Genomic DNA, 20,431 nt, shown 5'->3' on the forward strand with positions numbered 1-20,431 from the left:
AGATCACAATCTACAGCTAGTCTTACATGCGTTAGGTTTGTACTGTCTTCCACTTCATGCCAAAATAACTGAGCAGACTGGAAAAAGTACCAAGAAAAGATTGTTTTTGTGGGATGGACAACTGATGGGGATGACTACTGCTCTTCAAGTGTGTGGTTTCAAAACCCACTCCTTTAAATGAAAAGATAGCACAAGTTTCCCGTTGCCTGAGCTTACACCAAGTACTGTTTTCTCTAACCTGAGATGCCTGGCACTGGGCAGGTCTCCTCCAGCGGGGAGGCCCCGGTCCCTGTCCCACTTTGGCTTTCCCTGGGGGTCCATGCTGCGGTGAGAGGTGAGTAGTCAGTGCCGTGGCCCATCGCTGGTGCAGCCTGCACGTCCTGTTACCAGCCAGTCCTGACACCCGTGCGCGGGGGTGTACTTCTGAAACCACGTGGCTGACGGCACCTTTTGTAGCTTGTTAGACAGTGGGCCTGTCTTCCCTGTGGGTGGTGGAGAGTTGTGGAGAAGGACTGGAGACTCAACAGCATTTATCCAAAATTTGGGCAGGCTCCTAAGAAACTGAAGGTGTACCCAATTCCATGCATTTGAAATTCTGTTAGTCTTTGCTACTAGATGCATTTTCCGAATACAGTTTCCATGTGTTTTTCACAAGGGCAGTGTCTGCTCTGCAAGAGGAGGGAAAGCATCAGACCAGTTGCCCCCAGAGCTGCTGCTGCTCCGGTGTCCTTCCAGTGGAAGGAGCCCAGGACCAGTCCTTTGCTTTCCAAGGAGGGACCACTATTTATTTGCTCCCCTTCAGCAAAGTTACTCCAGGTAAAAACTGCTGACGTTCTGTCTTCCTGCTGAGTGGAAGACCCAAAGGCTTGCAGCCACACACCAAAGGGAAATTGAAATGAGAAACCTCAGAACATGTAAATGCCCAAGTATGAAACCTGGCTGTTTTCTGCAGGGTCCTTCTCGGGTGGTGCAGCAAGCAGCATTGCTGCAGGACCACCGGAAAGGCTGGTGTACAGTGTTTTTAAGCTCACTGAAAAACAGAAAAAAAAAAAAAGAAAAAAAAAGTAATTAATCTTCTTGTCGTCTTTTGTTGTACATGTCTCCTTGTGGCAGATGTGCAAATTAATATTGGATCAAAACCTTAACAACTGTTTAATTTTTAAGTTTTCTCTATTCTTTCCTTGAATGTTTTTTTCGCATTAAGTATTCTAGATGAAGCAGCTGTTACCAGGTACTGTAGTAATTATTTCGGATATAACGTATTGATGTGGATTTTGGAGACAATTATGTGTTTGAGCGCTGAACTGCAGAGAGGAACGTTTTGCTGTTTGATAGCAGGGGAAGAAACAGGCTCCCACGTGGTTTTGTGCAGCACAGAGGGTCACAGCCTGGCCCTGGTACCAACCTGAACAGCCACCCGCTGAGGTGTGCCTGAAGGGCTGCAGGTGGGAATTTGTTCACCCTGGGCTACAGCAGAGAGGCAGAGCTCCTCTGCGGCTCCTCCGCCACAGTGCTGGAGCATATCAGCTGTGCTCTGGGTACGACAAACTGATGAGGACCTGTGGGAGCTGTCTTACTCCTTGGAAAGGATGATGCCTATGGTTTCGTTGCTCTCTGTACCTTTAGCATCCACCTACATCCAGCCTTTCAGGGTAAGAGCTGTATCTACTACGAACAGCACTTGGCACAACAGGGTTTAGCCTGACTCACCACTGGCAGCTACCACAATGTCACGGTGATAAAGGTACTGCTCTTCTGTAAGACATAGCAGGCAGGGAGTCTTTTTAATTCTGCAACTGGTCCATACATCCCAGCAGAGTCGTACAGGAGGCTGCAGATGCCTTTCCCCGTGATGCTGCTGCAGAGCCGTGCTGCACAGAGCAGAATTCGTCACGGGCAAGGTGAGACTCGTGTTTATGAAGCTATTCATGATTCTTGATATGCAGAGATTTTGCAGTGTACATAAGCAGATATTATGGTAAATGTTCTCAAAGAGGAATCTTGGAAACTGCCAGGTCAACCCTAAAATGTGTGAGATTAAATAAATGAGTGATTTGTAACAACTTTATATATGACCAGAGAGGTGACATGCTTTTAGGGGCAGTCTCATTTCTTTCAGGGCTGATGAGGTTTCTACCTCTTCAAAACTGAAATAAAATAAGATCTCTGAAAAAATGGCACCCTCATTACCTTGCATGCGCTGTTTTTGCTACATGCACAAAATTGCAGTGTAAATCCTTCCCCAGAGTGATTCTGATTTATACTGGTGTGCAAACGAGTTGAATCAGGCCTGACACTGGGTTGCTGAGCTGCATTACTTTCACTCCTTTCATCCAGGGAGTGCTTCAAAGTGCTTACAGTAAAAAACCAGCTCCCTTTTCACAGATCAGTGCTCTGATTTACTACCTCAAGCATCCTGGAGAAACCTGGGATGACGATTGTGATGGTTGTGGTCCTTCTCTGCCATAGGCCCAGTCAATCTCCTCTTTCTTCTTATTTCCCCTTAAGGGGCTTTGGGAACGGTTCTGCATTTTCCAACAAAATTGCTTTTGTATACATTAACATTATAGTGTCTTTAAACAATGCTTAATTACTATAAACTAAGTCCAGCGCAGATGCCAAGCAGGTATACATCCACTTGACTGCTTAATGTCCGTTTGTTCCACTCTAACAAGTTAAGGAATGGAGAAAGGACAGACATCACTATATCTTCATTTCTGCCCATCTGATTGCAACATAGTGATTTGTGCTTGCAGATATCTGCACAAGTTGCAGTAGTTCCATTTTTAGACAAGCAGAACCTAATGAGCTGAGTATGAGATTGGAAAGCTGGTCATTAAAGCTTGTAAGTAATTGGCTGGATTTTTGTGCTGGTGCAATTTGTCCCAGCTCTATCAAATTTATATGATCTTCAGCACAAATGAAGTCTAGAGCTGTAGTTCCCCTGAATCTGTAACATAAAAATCTATATGAACCATGGAAATTCTGGACAAAAAGATTTACCTTTAAAAAGCATGGAGTTAAGAAACTGAGACATTGCAACAGAGTATTGTGGTTGCACCTTCAACCACAGACAGGCAGCTTACTAATAGAAATAAGCCTTGTCTGCATGGAGAAAGGGTGTGTTCGTATTTCCACCTGGCTCCTTTGGCCACTCATTAGTCAACATATGTCTTCTTTATCTGCAAATTTTGTTCCCTGTGTGATGGGCTTTTCTGAGGAGCAGAATCTCCTGCAACCTCTCGGATTGAATTTCAAAGTACGGCAGTACAGTCCTGTTGACTGGAATGACCTCTGCTTTGAAAGGGAAAGAGGTAACTGGGTTTCCAAATTCAAAGCTGCGTCTGACAACAATCAGTTGTCAAATTTCACTGTCTCGCGCCCCGGGTTCCAGGAAGATTGACTGTACATACCTTTATGGTTGGGAAAGCACTGAAACTCTCACAAGCCTTGATAACCAAAGTTGCTTGAGAGAAGGTCTTTAATAAATGCTGGCTCACTTTTCTGTATGGCCTAGATTTCTTCAAGTAAAGACTATTATCCCAAGCTATAAATATGTGTGTGTATATATATATAAATCTATATATATATATAGGTGTATATGGAGATATATATCACTCTCTAGATATATTTTATATATATATACACACACACACAAACATATATACATACACAGGTGTATATATACATAAAAAAATTCCCTAGACGTTCGAAGTCCCCCCTGAAAGGCAAGCCTCCCCTAACTTGCCAGAGGAATGGACCCACCACACTGATTCCATTGTGGAGCAACAAGGTTTAGGTTTCACACTTCAGATCACAGAAAGAGCCAGAGGCACAGATGTGTTAAAAGCGTGCTAAAAATACTCCTTGGGCTTAAAAGCGTGCATTGCAGGTGGGCAGAGATTTGCAAAACCAGTTACTGTCGTTCTAATGAGGAAATTGTTCCACCTTTAACTCTTTAACCTGTGCAAGGGATGGAATTGGAGCATATGCATAAACTACTCTGATGTGGCAACATTTCCTACTCGCTATATTGTTTCACCACCAGCGATTGCTTAAAAAAAAGTCCCGGAGAAGTTTTACACAGGGGTGAGCAAACGACCTTGAGTAGATTTGCCCATGATGAAAGGAGCAGTAATGGTGGCTCTAATGTGGCATTGGCTGCTGTGTCCTTCTGAGCTGTGCTGAGCGCTGCCGGGCGTCTCTTACAATGAGCTGGATTGCCAGGTCTTCTCTCATGTACCAGATTTAAGGATGACCTCTGCTCATAATGGTGACATAGCAAGGGCTTTTATCAATAGGAAAGTCTTTATCAGGTCCCTTATTACTAACTCTTCCAGTATAACTCCTATTTCCATGATAGGTGCAAGGCTTTTTACAGTGTGTACAGCGGAATGTATTTCCTAGACACACAACTGGTTTCCCCTGAAATTATGGAATGAGATACCTTGGGCCAGGAATAAAAAGATTAGAAGATTCAGGAATCAGAACACCGATGCCAACTTCAGAATCTGGATTAATTACCCCGTTTCTAACAGTGTAAGTAATCTGTTGTCACGACCCTGAAGAATTCTTTATTTTCTGAGGCATATAACCAGAACAAAAATTTAGTAAAGGAAAATGCCAGGTTAACCCTAAAACACATGGGATTAAATATTATCAAAGAAAACAAACAACAGGACTTTTTTGGTTTCCTGCTGCCTCAGTGCTGTTATCCAAATATGGATAGCTCTGTTCTTAGAAGAGTGCAAGAGATATTCACCACTGATGCTGGACATCTATGGTCCTCGAAGAACTGCTAAAGTTCTGGGTGAGGAAATCAGGTAAATGGAAAATATGTCTTTTAATTTCCTAAAACAAGAATTACCCAGTTAAGGAACCTTAAGTCCCCGTTCACTATCCTTGCATAATTTTTTTGGAATCTAAAAATTATAATATACATTTGTGGACTTAGTAGCCAAAAAAATTCACAGTAGAAGGAAATGCAATGACTCCCAGCTTTATCTCATGTGATAAATAAGATCACTAGATCTTTGGTAAACATCTGACTTAGTCTATTTTTTATTAATATCGTATCTTCATATTCTTCTCTCAAGAATTAATTAAATTCACTATTATATCAACCACAGCAGTTGCTGGTTAATGCTCCTTCACTTCCCTATAGCTCCCACAAGAAACTAAAGTCAACCAGCCTGTCACAGATCTACTTAACATAAGTAGCTGGCTGGAACAGTAGATCTATAATTTTTATGTGCTCCATTTATGTCACCAAGAACCTCAGAAACTCAGTTGTATGCATTGTATACTTAGTTGTATACATGTCAGCAGCCCAGAACTCATTTTAGATTATAGTTATTTATGGCAATGACTGCCTTTTTTTCCCTCCTGTCATCCATTCTTCACCAAAAATTGTGATTCCATTTTTGACGTCCTGGTTGTTACTTATAGAAATATTTTGAAGGTTCGTGTAAGCTAGAGTACATTTGAAATAATCAATCCAGTTAAAAACATGGCAAGTAGCATTTTTCTAGTAACTGCTGTACTGCAATACCTCTCTCCTTTAGCCTTTTAAATCCCAAGATCTTCTTACAAGAAAAGAAAAGTCATAACTTGAAATAAAGTAGGTTTATTATTAAGATATTCATTATAAATTCCATACACATTGGTTGTTTGCAATGATTTTTTTTTTCACTTGTTCCTCAGGCAGTAACAGTAAATTAATGTGTTTGTGGCATTTCTGCAATTCTAACTTTGAAAGAGACTCATACCGTATATTGCATTATAAATACTGACTTACATTAAGTCCCATGTGTGCCTCTCATGTAGAAATGAAATAGACAGTACAGTCATTATTCAACTTAATTTGCAATATTTATTACCCTTGGTGGATGTGAATGTATTCATTACATTCACAATAAATGACCTTTTGGTTTCGGAGATATGTATTATGTTAGGAAAAACTTGCAAGGAGTAAATAATATCCTTCCCTTTCTGTCTATGAAGATTCCATTTCTACAGTGTCACTGTTGTTTCCTGTATCTAAATTTAATTTATGCTAAGCTGAAGGAGATCTTGCTCATGCTACAGTGTAAAACAAGGGTATTTGTGTAAATGCAGTGAAAAAACTGCAACTATGTGACTTGCCTTGGTGACATTCAGAGAAAAATGCCTAGAAGGACCAGCGGTAGAGAAATGTGACATAATCTTGGCTAGTGTAAAAGCTGACTTGTCCTTGGGATAAGAAAGAAGCAACAGAGCTCATTATCACTCACAGCCGGGTGGTTCGTGCATACCTTTGGCTGGTGCTCGGAACAAAGCGCTCTGCAAAGGCGTGACCATCAGACTATCAGCTCCGTTATCAACATGGACTGCAAACCGCGGGAAAAGCAGAAGAAGCAGTAGAACGACAGTTACACTCCTAAAAAATCAATCAGACAACTTTCCTAGTGTTATTGAAAGCTGTGTACTTGTAGTGGTCGGAGCTAAAATATCTTCCCCAAAGGTTTAGACCAAAAATGTCAGATGATTAGGTTATGTGTAAACCTTTGTGTTCAACATTCATAATCCGTAGACTGCCAGTGACCATTCTGAGAAACTTGTAGGTCCAGTTTGAACTTCCCTAATTTAAGTGGCTCCATCTGTGGTCCTGCCCTAAAGGCCACTGATGTCAGCACAAGGATTTCGCAATGGTTTCACTGGGCAGCAGAGAAGCTCTTCCCGTCCCCCACAGATGGGGGACGTGGCTTGCCGTGCTCCTCTGCAGCGCTTGGGGTGCAACCCTGCCTCTTCACCAAGGAGACCCAAATCATTTGTGTTCATGAATTCCGGCAGGATTTGCAACCTTCACATCTCTTCCAACTGATGAAGGACTAGTACTAAGCTTCCCAGTAAATGTGAAGAGAAAGAAAATATATTTTTTTTTCATTTTACAGCTGAAAATAAAGTGATAAAGTGACTCACCTGAGGTCCCATGGGACGTCTGTGGCAGACTGAGGAAGCAGACCCAAGTTTTTGACGAGGCACCTCTGGTGCCCCCATTACAAGAACAAGATTTCCTCTTGGACTGAATATTAGCCTGAGTAAAATAAAATTTTACTTGCATTACCTGCATTTTGATGATGGGAAAACTGAGGTGAAGAGCAGAGGAGTTATTACAAGATCACCAGTGCACTCTTTGCAGATCTGGCACTCACATTCAAACCTGCCAATTCCCCACCCATGCAGCAAAGGCCAGTGAAAATGTCTCCAGTCCAGAGCTGCAGCTTATCAAAAATTGCTTTGGGAAACCTTACAGTTAATCACTGCAGGAGCCTATCAATGGCAAAGCAAATTTTCTTGAGACATCGTCTTCCAGAATTGCTTTAAAACTCTTTGTGCAGTGAATTGGCCTGTTTGTGAGTGCGATGTAATGAACTAAATGCTGAATACTTGTCATCATTACATGAATACTCTGGACCAAGACTAGTATTTCCTCAAAGCAATGTGAATTTTTCCAACAGTGTTGTAGAATTTTGAATAGGACCCTGAGTCAACAGCTTTTGTTTTTATCAGCTGGTTCTTTTCCTTTATTAATAAATCTCACATAGAAGTGTTTGTATTCTACAAGGCAATTGAGCTCTTTCATGATGATGATCTGTACAGCCGGAGCTGAGGTGAGTGGAAAGACCCTCCTCCTTCCCCCACCCCGATTCACCTCCTATGTGATTAGTGTGGGAATGCTTTAATCTTCTAAATGTCTTCTTTACACCACGTCCGAACACCCCAGTGCTGGTTCTGTAACTACATCTCATGGCAAATTATTGCATTCCTAACTAACCTGCACACACCACTGGAAACCTTTAATCATGTGCACTGTAGCTGCAATACACCTGCCCTTAATTTCTTGTCATTACGGACTACTAAAGTACAATCAGGGTACTTTAAATAGCCTTTCTCCTTTTTTGAAAACCTGCCCACAGGCATATTTTCTCTGAATTATCCATGCTAATTTTCCCCACAGTTCTCCGGAGTAAGCTTAATTTTTATACTTTTCCTTACCCGTTAAAACTCCTTCTTTTAAATCCTCTCCTTTCTCAATTGTCTTCTGTGCACTTCGTTCTGGTTTTACAGTGGATTATACAATGTATCTGGATTAAAAAAAAAAATCAGAAAGCTCGTGCTTATGTCTAGCCGGTCAAACAAAACATAATGACATCCCCAGATGCTTGTTGCTGAAGGCTTGGAAAAACTCCCATCTTGCTGGGCGCTTTGCGTCTGTGCAGGCGTCATCTTCCCCTTGGTTCCCTTGCTGTTCTTGGTGGCTTGTAGGAAAAGTGTTGAATCCTCCTATGAAATACAGTGGTCTTTCTAGATAAGAATACATTGTGGAAGAAAGGCACAAGAAGTCAAGCCCATATCTCATTTTTTTTCTTAATATCAAGCTCAAACTGTTTTTTTGTTAGGTTTGTGTATATATATATATATGTAGCAATTTTTATTCCTTGTTCTGGAGAAGTTTACAGCTTCACATAATTTAGGTATTTAAAATGATGAAAGCTATGTAATCTGGTGTTGAAAAAGGAAGTTTCCTTAAACCAACATGATTCTGCCTACAAAAGTTAAAAATTGCAATATGCAGTTGGATTTTACTATCCTTAAGGAGTTTAAACTGAATTTATTCATAACTTTTTTTCTTGTGCGCAGTAAAAACAACTGTCTAGGATGTCCAAAAAGACTGGGTAACGCGAGCTGAATCAATTATTTATTTATTTTGCCCTGCGGAGCCTGCAAGAGCACTTGCTCCATGATCAGCCTTTCACCCAAGGTTATACATCTATATAATGACCAGCCCAGTTTGTAATCAGTAATTTCCAATTAAACTACTGCTTTCTTGCAATTTATAAGTCAATCGTGATGTCATTAAAGGTGTGTCTGTCAAATGCTGTGGACTGACTGAACCCCCCCACACACATTTCAGAATACTCCTGCTCATCAGAAACTCCTAGTCTTACCAGCAGCTGGTAGGAATTGCTGTCGGAGGAACTATGGCACTGGGCATGGGCAAAAGGGGTTGGTACGCCCAGCATCAAAGTCTCTAAAAGAGCCCTTTCCCTTTGAAAGAGGACGCCTGGTGTATTTTGGAGGAGGAGTTTCAGAGAGATGGCGCTGGGGCATGCCTGTGTTATCATACCGTTCGTCAGCTCGCCAGGGCACTAATTTCCACTCCAGTGAGTTCTGCCCACGCGGCACGTTAGTCTTTGTTTATAATTACAAGGAGAAGGTTAAGATGTAAGGCTGTATTAGCTTTATAAGTGATATGTAAACATGCTGTATAATCAGCACTGATGTCACCTTTCAAAATATTGGACATTACTCTTAATCTCTTGTTTACTGTATCATATACTGTGTTATTTTTGTTGGGAAAAAAAAAAAATCCAGAGCGTGACATCATCACAGCAGAGAAACTATTTTCTTGGTGTGTGTAAAAACATCTGTGATTATTCATCAATGAATTAAGACATTTTTTGGCTGCCATAATTAATTCCATTTTGAATTGGTGAAGTTTTATATGAAATATGACCCTGGGAAATATACGAGTGAATAACGATGAATGGTTTATGGTCAATGTTATTTTGGTATTTAAATGCTCTTTTAGATCTTCTATTGAACCATTTTTCAAAAAAAAAAAAAGGTGAAATGTTATTAGCTGTATTTTAAAAACAGTGATGTTTCAAAACATTGCCTGCAATAACAAAGGTAATTTGTGTCATAAACTGATAAGAGAATCACAAATCCTAATTTATTTCTTATTTGAGTTTTCATAGTGATTTGGCACAATAGACGTATACCTGGAGCCCATTTTATCCTGCTTTACAAGCACTATACAAACAGGGGAAAGGCATCCTTGTCCTGATCCTAAATGAGCAAACTTCAAGAATGTACAGATTAATAACAAAAGAGCTTTATGGTAGAACATAAAGTAATTTAGACTAACACACTGTTTTAGTAGATATGACAACAGATCCATTTACTTGCAGGTTGCTTGTCTGGGGTTTTGTTTCTTGGTTTGTTTGTTTTTTCTTTTCTAGACACACAAAAGTTTTGCTTTCTGTTTGTTTAATCTCCTGTTGTGTGTGACCTGCTACAAGAGGAGGCTCTTCTCCCTCTTAGGGAAGGAGCATGAAAAAGGACACCATAAACTTCTGTGGAGGTAACTAAAACCCAGGAACATACACCAGTAAAAACTTCTGATGCCTTTGGTGCAACTTTTGATGGAAGATATTGCAGAACACACAAAAATGGCTGCTGCCCGCAGAGCTAAGCTTGCAGCCCACCGGGTGTTGTACTTCAGCGATAGCAGAGAGCAAACAGTGAGTCAGAAATGCACGGCGCCGTATTCTATTAAAGGAATAATTCAGTCTGTTTTGTCGCATTCTGCCATTACAGTAACTGATATATGTTTACATTACCTAGAAGGTTAGGGAAAAGAAGTGTTTACTATAGGGAAAAGTCCAGAGATGCCTTATATGCATCGATTCCTTAAAGTTACTGATACATACCTTGCTTTCCAGGTTAGGTCACCATCCACAGATGTCAGTGATGCCAGAAACAGCCATTACGCCTTAGAAAAATGAAGCTGTTAATTTATTGAGGTCTGACTAAATAAGATAATTACTCAGTGGAGAGACATTGAAAAAACCCAAAAGAATCCTATGCTACATCTCCAGATTTAAATCTCACTTAAATTAATCAGAATTTTGCTGTCTATTTTAATCTGGCGAAGAAACACTTAAGTCCGAGGGTATGATTAAAGGAGGCTGGTTGGAGAATGGACAGAGAATTTGGTTTCGAGATTTTAATATTATTTTAAACTAAATGTTAGTAAGTTGGAAGTTGAGATAGGATGGCAAGAGAAAGTTTCTGTATTAAATACAAAAAAAGTATCATTCTTGGAAGAAATATGTTTGGATACACTTCATAACTTCTGATGTTTTTCAGCAGAAAAGAATATCACCGTCTCAGAGAAATTTGTGTTGCAGAAGGTAATTTTCAATTTTCAATTCATAAATCCTTATTCCAAAGATTTATGTTTTCCCAATTATCGAGATATTCATTTCACAGGACATAATGAAGTTTGTGGTAAAAGTTTCAACTGATCTTATTTTAACATTGCACCATCCATGTGATGAAATATCATACATAAAATCTTATATCAGGTTTTTTATTTGTGTAAAATAATTGATAACTCAAAACATTATGCATGCTCATGGATGAGAGTCTAAAATCAAACCCCATAAAACGTGTTAATCGGAGGTTGTGTTTTTCACAAACGGCAGCTGTACTCTCCTCCCATCATGTCACTGCCACAGCAAAGCAACATAAGAATGCTCATTTTTCTTTGGCTTATTTTCTTTATAAATTATATAAACCCAAGTCATATATTTATTGCCTTATGGAAATGATTTTTAACATTTGATACTTACAAAGAACTGGAAAATGTCCTTTCTGAGAGTCACAGAGTGAGCTTACTGAAATGAATCTATAGGCTTATCTGCTGGTCTTTGACCGTTAGACTGTATTCTTTGCTTTTAATTCAAAATATGGATGTTGTAATTATCCGAGGACACTGTAAAGGTCTGTAGAACATTATTGTCTAGTTCCTGCTCTGAAGCAGTTGTCATGCAGCATAACTTAAAAAGCAGCAGAGTAAAGCCCTGTAATTCTAAATAGCGGTCTTACTACACAGCATTGCTTTATCAAAAAAATCAGTGTATAAAGTAAAAAGGAAAAAGAGTGAGAAGTGTCTGTTAAATCAGCTTGAGAATAGTTAAATAAAACTAGCTGCTCCGACTCTGAACTGCCAATAGGAAGCTTTGCCAAACGTAGACAAAAATTCCTCAAGCTCTGGCTGACAAGACTGCGTTTTGGAGCACATTCAGTGCTATATTTTCTATTTCTGTGCTACCACATAAAAATAGCAACTTTGTTTAAATTCTCCCAAATTCTGTGTGTTTCTAATGAAATTTTATTTGGTGGAAAATGTCCTATCGAGAAGATACTTCCCAGCATTCGTAACTCTTGAACTTCGTGTGTTATCACTTCAGAGAAATAACCAGCTCCTGCTTCATTGTGGCCAAGAATAAAAACTCGTTGAGCTCGTGGTAGAGAAGATCAAGTTCAAGTATACAGTAAGTATAGGTACAGGCACCATCTTACACTTGTGTGGTTTGCTGAAGGGGCTTGTTCCTCGCAGCTCTTTACTGTCTTACTGTTCTCCTTGTCAGCTTTTCTGACCTGGTTTTCACTCTTTTATGGTCCCATTCTTCTCACTCCTGGAGTAGAACTGCAGGACAGCTGCGGCACGATTGAGCACTGGATGGCAACTGCATCGACGACAGAGTTATTGCTTGGCTGTCTCCGCAAACGTCTTTTTTGATCTTTGCTAACAAACAAACAAACAAACAAACTCACTTAAATGGAGTTTATGTTGGCATTTCTAGTGGGCTGAAGCCGCCGCATATTGAAGATGCCAGCATTGTCCTCAGATGTCGTCTGAGCAATACTTGAGACGTGCACATGCATAAGATCAAAGATCCATTTTTACTAGTTTAGAAATCCACCCAAAAGCCATCTAAGGACTGGTAGAGCTTTAAAGCAGCACCAAAGATGCTGTAAACTCTGGCTACCTGGACAAACATGGCAAAACTGCTTCAGTCCCTAGGGATAAACAGAAAGGAGCATCACTTTCATCATGGTATTTTCTTATGAATTAGCTCTTTTCTTTCTAACTTTCTGAAGTTTTTTAATGGTCTAATTTAATTCCTAGGTTGCAAAGACGCTGTTTTTCAAAAAAGCTAGGAATTTCCACCACTTTCTCTTACACTTTAAAGTTTCAGAGCCAAATTTTAGAAGCGGTAGTCTTTTTCTTGCAATACCTCCATGAAAATCCTTGTGACAGAACAGACAGGGCAGGTGGCTCGTCTGAAACAGCCAGGTCTTCGACTCTAGCTCCTGACAGCAGAAAATACTCTGCCATCCCAGGATACATTTTACTTTTCCTGAGGTCTGACCAAAATCAAACCTTTAAATAATTCTCTGATATATTAGTGAAAGCTACAAAAAAAAGAGCCAGGGATTTACAAGGAACAGTAAATGCAACACATCACTGCCTTGATCCTTGACTCTATCTGAGATTTGCCTGTGCGTCCTTCTCCCCTTCCTGTAGACATACCTTTGCAAGATTTTTCTGTGGGTAAGACAAAAAACAGGTATGAAAGCAATATATGCAGAAGGATTGGACACACAGAACAGGCTTTAGCTTGGAAAGATTTGAATAAGTTTGAATATTTTTTGCAGTTTTGGAGAAAAGCTTGATTTGGAAATCATAGTTAAAAGTCTGCAGATGCAGCATTAGTTAATGGTAATTCAATCCTTAAAAACAAAAACAAACAAACAAAAAAAACCCCACAAAAAAACCCCAAACAGGTGACCTGATAGCTACCATGTATCTTTTCCAGCTATCAAACTAGAATTATTTGATGTTGTCATCTGGGAGAACTCTGTGCAAACACAGTCGGTGAGGGTGAGTCTTGTCATGAACTCTTCGTATTTCCTTCTGTTTTAAGCAATCAGAAAAACAGTCAGAAATATCTCTGTACAGTCCAGCTAGTCTGCACCTCGAGAATTGTTAGAAATCACATTTTACCAGCTATGGAACAATCAAAAGAAAGAATATACAATCTTGCTTCTGTGGGTAAAATACCTTACCTTTCCTGATGTTGAAAAACATGTTCTGACACTCTGGGGCTTTGATGTCATGCTGTCATGTTTCCACCAAATTTTTGGCAGCTGAAAAGAGAACTGCATCTTCAGTTTGCAAAATGTGTCAAGTTCAGGTGCTTCTTATGGAGTCTGAGAAACCAGAAATAGAGGTGATGTCTTAACCATGGTAATATTTATTTCATTTGTAATCAAACAAGCAAGCAAACAAACCCCAAACCCATTGAACAGTTCTCATCGAGCTGCTCAATTTACTACTGTGGTTTCAAGCAGGAGGCTTTACACAGGTTCTGAGGACTGGATTTTCCATCATAACCTTTTCCCAAAATTCCCAAATAAAATATTTCTTATTTTTAATTGTTGCTTTTGCAGTCTTTGTGGGTTTTTTTTTCATAATCATTGCATCAGGTGCCAGTAATATGAAGGTGCCCTGGAAATGAAATGCACAGGACGTGGATTTTGAAGATGTTGCCCTGAGGTAGGTATGTAGTGAGAAAAAATGCCTTCATGCCCTACAGAGAAATCTTAGGGGCTCAATAGTCAGAGACCACTTGATGTGGTCAGTTATTACAATACCAAGTATTCCTCTCAAAATCCTGAGGTGTGGACATACGCTGAACAAATGAATAATCTCTGTTAACTTTATTTATATGTTGTTTACATGTGGGTGAAGGGGAGCTTATCTATTTGACCTGTCTTCTCCAGTAAAGCTCAAAAACATTGAGATAAATAAAAAGGTCTCCAGATTTACTATTACATTAAATGGGATTTTAGAGGCTAGATTCCTGAATTTTGGAAGTATTCCTGGTTTTGGTTGTGTTTCATCCTTCTCTGCTGAGTTTCCTGACATGTATTACAGCACCGACACTGAACCGGTTCTTGGGCATCATAGGAATTACATTTTACATCAGCCTCCAGGCGTGGGACCCTAATTAGAGAGCTGAAATGGCGCTTCGCATGATTTGTCCTGCTTAGCCAAACTGCAGGGCCATTGTCTGGTTTTTTTTAAGAAACTTAATTTCTTTCATTAAACCTTTTAACTGTAAAATGAACTGGATTTATAAAGCACTCATTACGTGCGATTCTGGATTGACTACCTGGTGTTACATCACTCTTTGCATGGTAAGGCAGCACTCCTAATGAGCCCCTCATAAAGAGGAGATGTTCATCTCATCTGGCAATTGCTGAGAATAAAAAAATGATAGATAAATTATTTTTAATGGTACCTGGAAATGCTACTCGCTAACAATAGAAGCCTAATCCTGCTCTCTTGCCTGCCTTCTGTGCTTCCTCTGTAACATCCTCAGCAATAACCTCGGGGTGGAGCAGCCTTTGCACTGCAATTGTGATAACGCTGGCAGAAGCAATCGCTGCGTTTGCCCGTCCTTTCAGGACCGAGTAGGCTTTGTTTCTTTGAGCTGCATATTGGCACTATTTGTTGAACGTCTTAAAACTCTCTAGAGTCGACTTCCCCACCTAAACAGACCATTATAGAGCAACTGCTAAATTGAATTTCTGCTGAAAGGGTGAGTTACCTTTTACTTTACTGCACCGGTAAAATGGGTGCTAAACATATGTTGAAATGTCACAGCTGGATATGAAGGAAGGTGTTTTTAATCACTTGAGTCTCAAAAAATGATAATATTCTGCTTTTGTGGATAAAGGCATTGATTTTTTTTTCTTTCTATGGGGTTTTAGGTGTCACATTTCTATAAACTGCAGCACTGTAGCTTTACATTGTTGTTATACAAGTATATAGCTATAAAATAAATAGAGACTGAGAATTTTGATGCAGGCTTAGGTACCAGTGCCACAGAAAGAACATAAACCTCAGTGAGAATGAAATAAAAAGTTAATCCAGCTGCCGCTAGACACCTTCTGCTCTCCCACAGCTGACGTGTGTCAAAGACTGCACACACAAAGCTTTCACCACTCCTGCACCAAGAGCAGGTCCCCAGCAAGGTTTTGCAAAATTATGCCACCAAATGGGTTTGCTTGCCTGGACCCGTGGTAGTTATAGATGGTGTGTTTTAAGACCCCTTCCATTAAGAAGCAGGGTTAGTATAACAACACATTGCTGGGTATTTTTATATTTAATGTAACTGAACTCCTTGCTGTCAGATGAGAAGAGAGTGACTAAGGTGACCACCTACATGAAATGCCCCAAACATAACAGTTGGCTGCATGAGCCATGCAGATGTTTCAGACAAAGCAGTGAAGGTGAAAATGAATTTGGAGTTGATTGATCTGAATAATTAATCATCATAGACTCATAGAATGGTTTGAATTGGAAGGGACCTCAAAGCCCATCTAGTTCCAACCCCCTGCCATGGGCAGGGACACCCTCCACCAGACCAAGTTGCCCAAAGCCCCATCCAACCTGGCCTGGAACACTTCCAGGGATGGGGCATCCACAGCTTCTCTGGGCAACCTGTTCCAGTGCCTCACCACCCTCACAGTAAAGAATTTCTTCCTAATATCTAATGTAAATCTACTCTCCTTCAGCTTAAGGCCATTACCCCTTGTCCTTTCACTACATGCCCTTGTAAACAGTCCCTCTCCAGCTTTCAAGTCAAGACAGAGCAGTGAAGAGGAAATGTGAAGCAAAAAGATTTAAGGGCCACAGAAGACACCAGGCTTCATACCACTAAAAATGCAGTAGTTACTAATTCACTTTCACATCGGTACGGAATCAGTAACTAAGTTATAGGCTTTTTTTGGCTAGCATCAGTGGGAAAATCAGCAACAAATACAAGTTCGAGTGTAGGAAAAGGTAAAATTTAAAAGAGGACCTCAATATAGTCGAGGCAGTTTTGACTGATGAGGCAAGAGTATTGGCAGATGCTGGTAGGAGAAAAAAAGATTTAAGCTGAGAGTATGATGGATTTGTTGAGGCACACTGCAATAAAAATAGTATACAACAAAATTAGTTATGAAAAGAAACTTTCACAAAGGTTTTCATTTTCAACTTTGGAGAAGTTCGTATGAGATATAGAAAACACGGGGGAAAAAAATTCAACTTTTCAGGAAGATTTGAAATGACATAGGTGGCGAAAGAGTGTTTCCTTCAATATTGGTTCTTAGTTGAAGAAGATATTTTCCTAAAATACTCTTTGTAAAAGCTGTTCATTAGATTTAGAAATATGCTCATTTGTGTGGGAAGGAGGAAGAAAAGTTAATAAGTTTTCAGCTTCTTCCACAAAGGCTTAGTAATCAAAGGTCATTTGACTATATATCTTACAGTAATTAATGTGAAATGAGAGCAATTAGTGATCCTTCATTAATGTGTCTATTACATTAGATTAGTCAGCTTCTATTTTTGTCAGATGTTACTTAGCATGCTTTAAGAAAGACCTTTTTTTTTTTTTTTCAGGCTTCAATTTTCATAAAAACTCCAGCTGGGAAAGGTGTGAAAATAGGAATTATAGCTGATCAAGTTTTCCCAGTCTTTTAAAGTTAAGTGTTCCTTACTGACTTTGCTGAATCAGATGTCTACTGAATTATTTTGATTTTAGCTAGTTTCTAAGATTCAAAGGCAATCAGGTAGCCACATATCAACAAATCAATGGGTCTTCAACTCTCACTTGTGCCTGTCAGATTTTTTACTTTTTACTGCTGGGAAAAGAAGTTAAAAATCCCCATTATAAGCTATTCTTACTCCAGGTATTTTTAAAATCTTAATCTAGGACACTTTGTGAGTCATCGTTATATGGAGCCCATGCTTGCTCGTGGTGAGGAAGGAGAGTAGAAGGGAAGATTCACCGATCTGCTTGTGAACTTCACCAAGTCATTCACAATTTTCTGCTCACTATTTTCCAGCTGCTTCCTATGTCCTACCTGCTATACTGGGTGCTGTGAAGCTTAGCTACTGTTTGAAAAGCTTTATTATAATGTTTGTAAAGGACTTGGAAATCCTCAGATGAAAAATGAAACACATGCACATTATAATTATTACTATTCCAAGCTATTTAGTGTAAACACCCAGTTAAAAGAAATTACTCATCAACGGACAATTTTCATGTTCTCACTGAATGTTGAAATTCAGTTATTTTTTCCATTATTGGCAGCTAAATTGGAGTAGGATTTTTAATGTCAAATTTGACCCTTTCATCTCAGGCGATGTGAAAGGTCTTTTTAAAAAATCGGAAAAGATGTACTTACATATGCATTAGTGGTAATGCTTTACCAAATCAGACACTAACTTTCTCCATTAACATCTCGTTCTTTTGCATAGTCCAGATTTTGAAAGTCTGCTCTTAGTTGCCTCTATTCCTGAGCACAAAGCAGATGCAGACTCTGTTTTTCATTGCATAGGAAAAAAAAACCCCAACAACCTACAGGAAACTCTAATTTCATTCAAATTTTACTGAAAATAAAGAGACAGCCTGTATGTGAGGATTTCTGAATTTCCCACAGTGTATTTAGTCGTGATCACTTGTGGCACATGCGTGAAAACTTTATCTCAAATAATGCTGCCCTAGATGGCATTGCCGTGATGTGACAGGAGTGCAATCTAAGCTGTATGTCAAATGAACATTGATGTGCTTAAGATTCATTATTCGATAAAATACAAAAGTCACTTTGCTTTCACTCAAGTCAATTAAGCTTAAGTACATGCTTAATTGTTTTGTTAACTCAGGGACCAAATAGACTCAATTCTTATGGCAAACTGAGCAATTGCATCCCGTATTCCCAGCAACAGAAAAAGTTGTGTGTTTGTGAACAAAGCAGCAACGATTAAGAGAAAAACCATCCCTTTTACTCATCCAAGATCACTGTCAGCTGTTAAAATAGAGAAATTGAAAAACAATAAAGCATTAAAGATTTGGAATTGCCAAGGTGAAGCAAAATGTCCGCTGTAATTCCCTGTTGACAGGGCTACTGCTCCAACCAAAGATGTACGTACCAACAGATTGTCCAAGAAATGTTCTCATGAAGTCCTTACTCATTCTGCAGTCAGACTCGGTCCGAACAGGTGTTGAATGTTGGCAGGCGTCCGGAAAAAGGGGCGCAGTGGTATTGTACAATGTGAGAAACAAGTGAGCTCAAGGCTGAAAATACTAAGCCTACAAAAATTGCCCTTTGATGAAAATACTGCTTCTATAGCCCAGAAAATCTGTCAATAAAAACTAGTCTCAGGTTGGAGTGTTATTTGAAGTCAACAGTTGATTAACTTCTTCCAAACAATTGGCTTATGCACTTTATCAGTCTAAATGTCAGAAGGCACTACAAAACCCTCAGAAATATGACTTTTTAATTTCCCAGAGGTCTAAGATACTTTCATTGAAAAGGAAATTTAATACTGAAATAATGCAAATTCTTTAAGGCCTGTTACATAAGGGTTTAGGATACTTATTGTCTGGTTTTCATTCCATCTGTTTCTATAAAATTTAACATATAATATAATATACCAAAATGCCAGATTTAAAGGGAAAAGATATCAAGTGTACTATTACACTGCCAGGCTTCAAAATTCATCTGCGCTGTTTGTTCTGTGATAATCTAGAATGCTACTGCTTCAAAGATGTTATTCTTTTTATTCCTAAACATTACCAGTTCTGACTTTTTATATCTGTTCAAAATTGCTATTGAAATTATTTGTTTTAAACTAGTGTATTTATCTTCTACATGCAATATTAATAGGAAGTATGTATTTGATTTTGGTTCTTATTTTTATTGATGTAATGGTATTTGCTTACTTATTTTCCGATTATTTTTAGTAACAATATTTTTAATAGCATAAGTTGCAGTTTGGAAGTTTGTCTTCCTGGGTAGATACATTTCAACCCACAAAATTCTAGACAGTATATTTTGCAATAGCAGACTTTAATGATGTGAAGATGAGTTGATTTACTGGGAAAAAAAGAAAAAAATGATGGTGGGTCTCTTTGTTGTCCCATTCCCTGGGCAACACAACCAGAACCATAAGCTGTTTAGAGAGCAACTCTGTCATTTAGAAGTTTGGTTGATGCTTAGGAAAACAAACAAACAAACAAACAAAACCCATCTGAAATAATTCTGTCCAAAAAGCAGTATGTGTTATTTTACACCTCTCTTCATTGGGTCAGCTAAACAACAGTAAATAATACCTTCTTAATTTCCTTAATGGCTATTTGATTATCACCAATTCTTATATAAAGTGACAAAATAATGAAGAGATTAAGTCATCTCTTTGTATTCAGGGTACATCAACAGGCAAGAAATGAGAGTAATTCCATTTTTTATCACCTAATAATGGCAGGTAATGACCTGCGCTAGAAAAGGCTGTTCTATCCGGGCTCCCCAAGTACTGATGCTTGGCTTTGAATTATCCCTAAGAATGACCTACCCAACTCCTCCGTAACTCATACATCTACATTTTGTAAAGCCTGTTTTACTCAAAGTTGTTAAAATGCTTGATTTGGTAAGAATTATTCAGTCAGTTTATTTGAAGGAAGCTCACAGAAATCCAACCATGACATTTCCAAAGCAATACTCATCTAATCATGGCCCAAGCAGCCACCTCGCAGCTGTAAATTGCTGGGCAGCACGTCATGTTGTGTGGCTAAACAGATGTCCTGTAACTTGTGTTAACCTACAATTATACAAATAAAAATGCAAAAATCAAGCCTATGAGCATTCCAGTTGCTGATCATGTCTACCTCTGCACAGTGTGGAACAGGTATTTATGGCT

The sequence above is a fragment of the Grus americana genome, chromosome 6 (assembly GCF_028858705.1).
Source record: "Grus americana isolate bGruAme1 chromosome 6, bGruAme1.mat, whole genome shotgun sequence".
NCBI lineage: Eukaryota > Metazoa > Chordata > Aves > Gruiformes > Gruidae > Grus > Grus americana.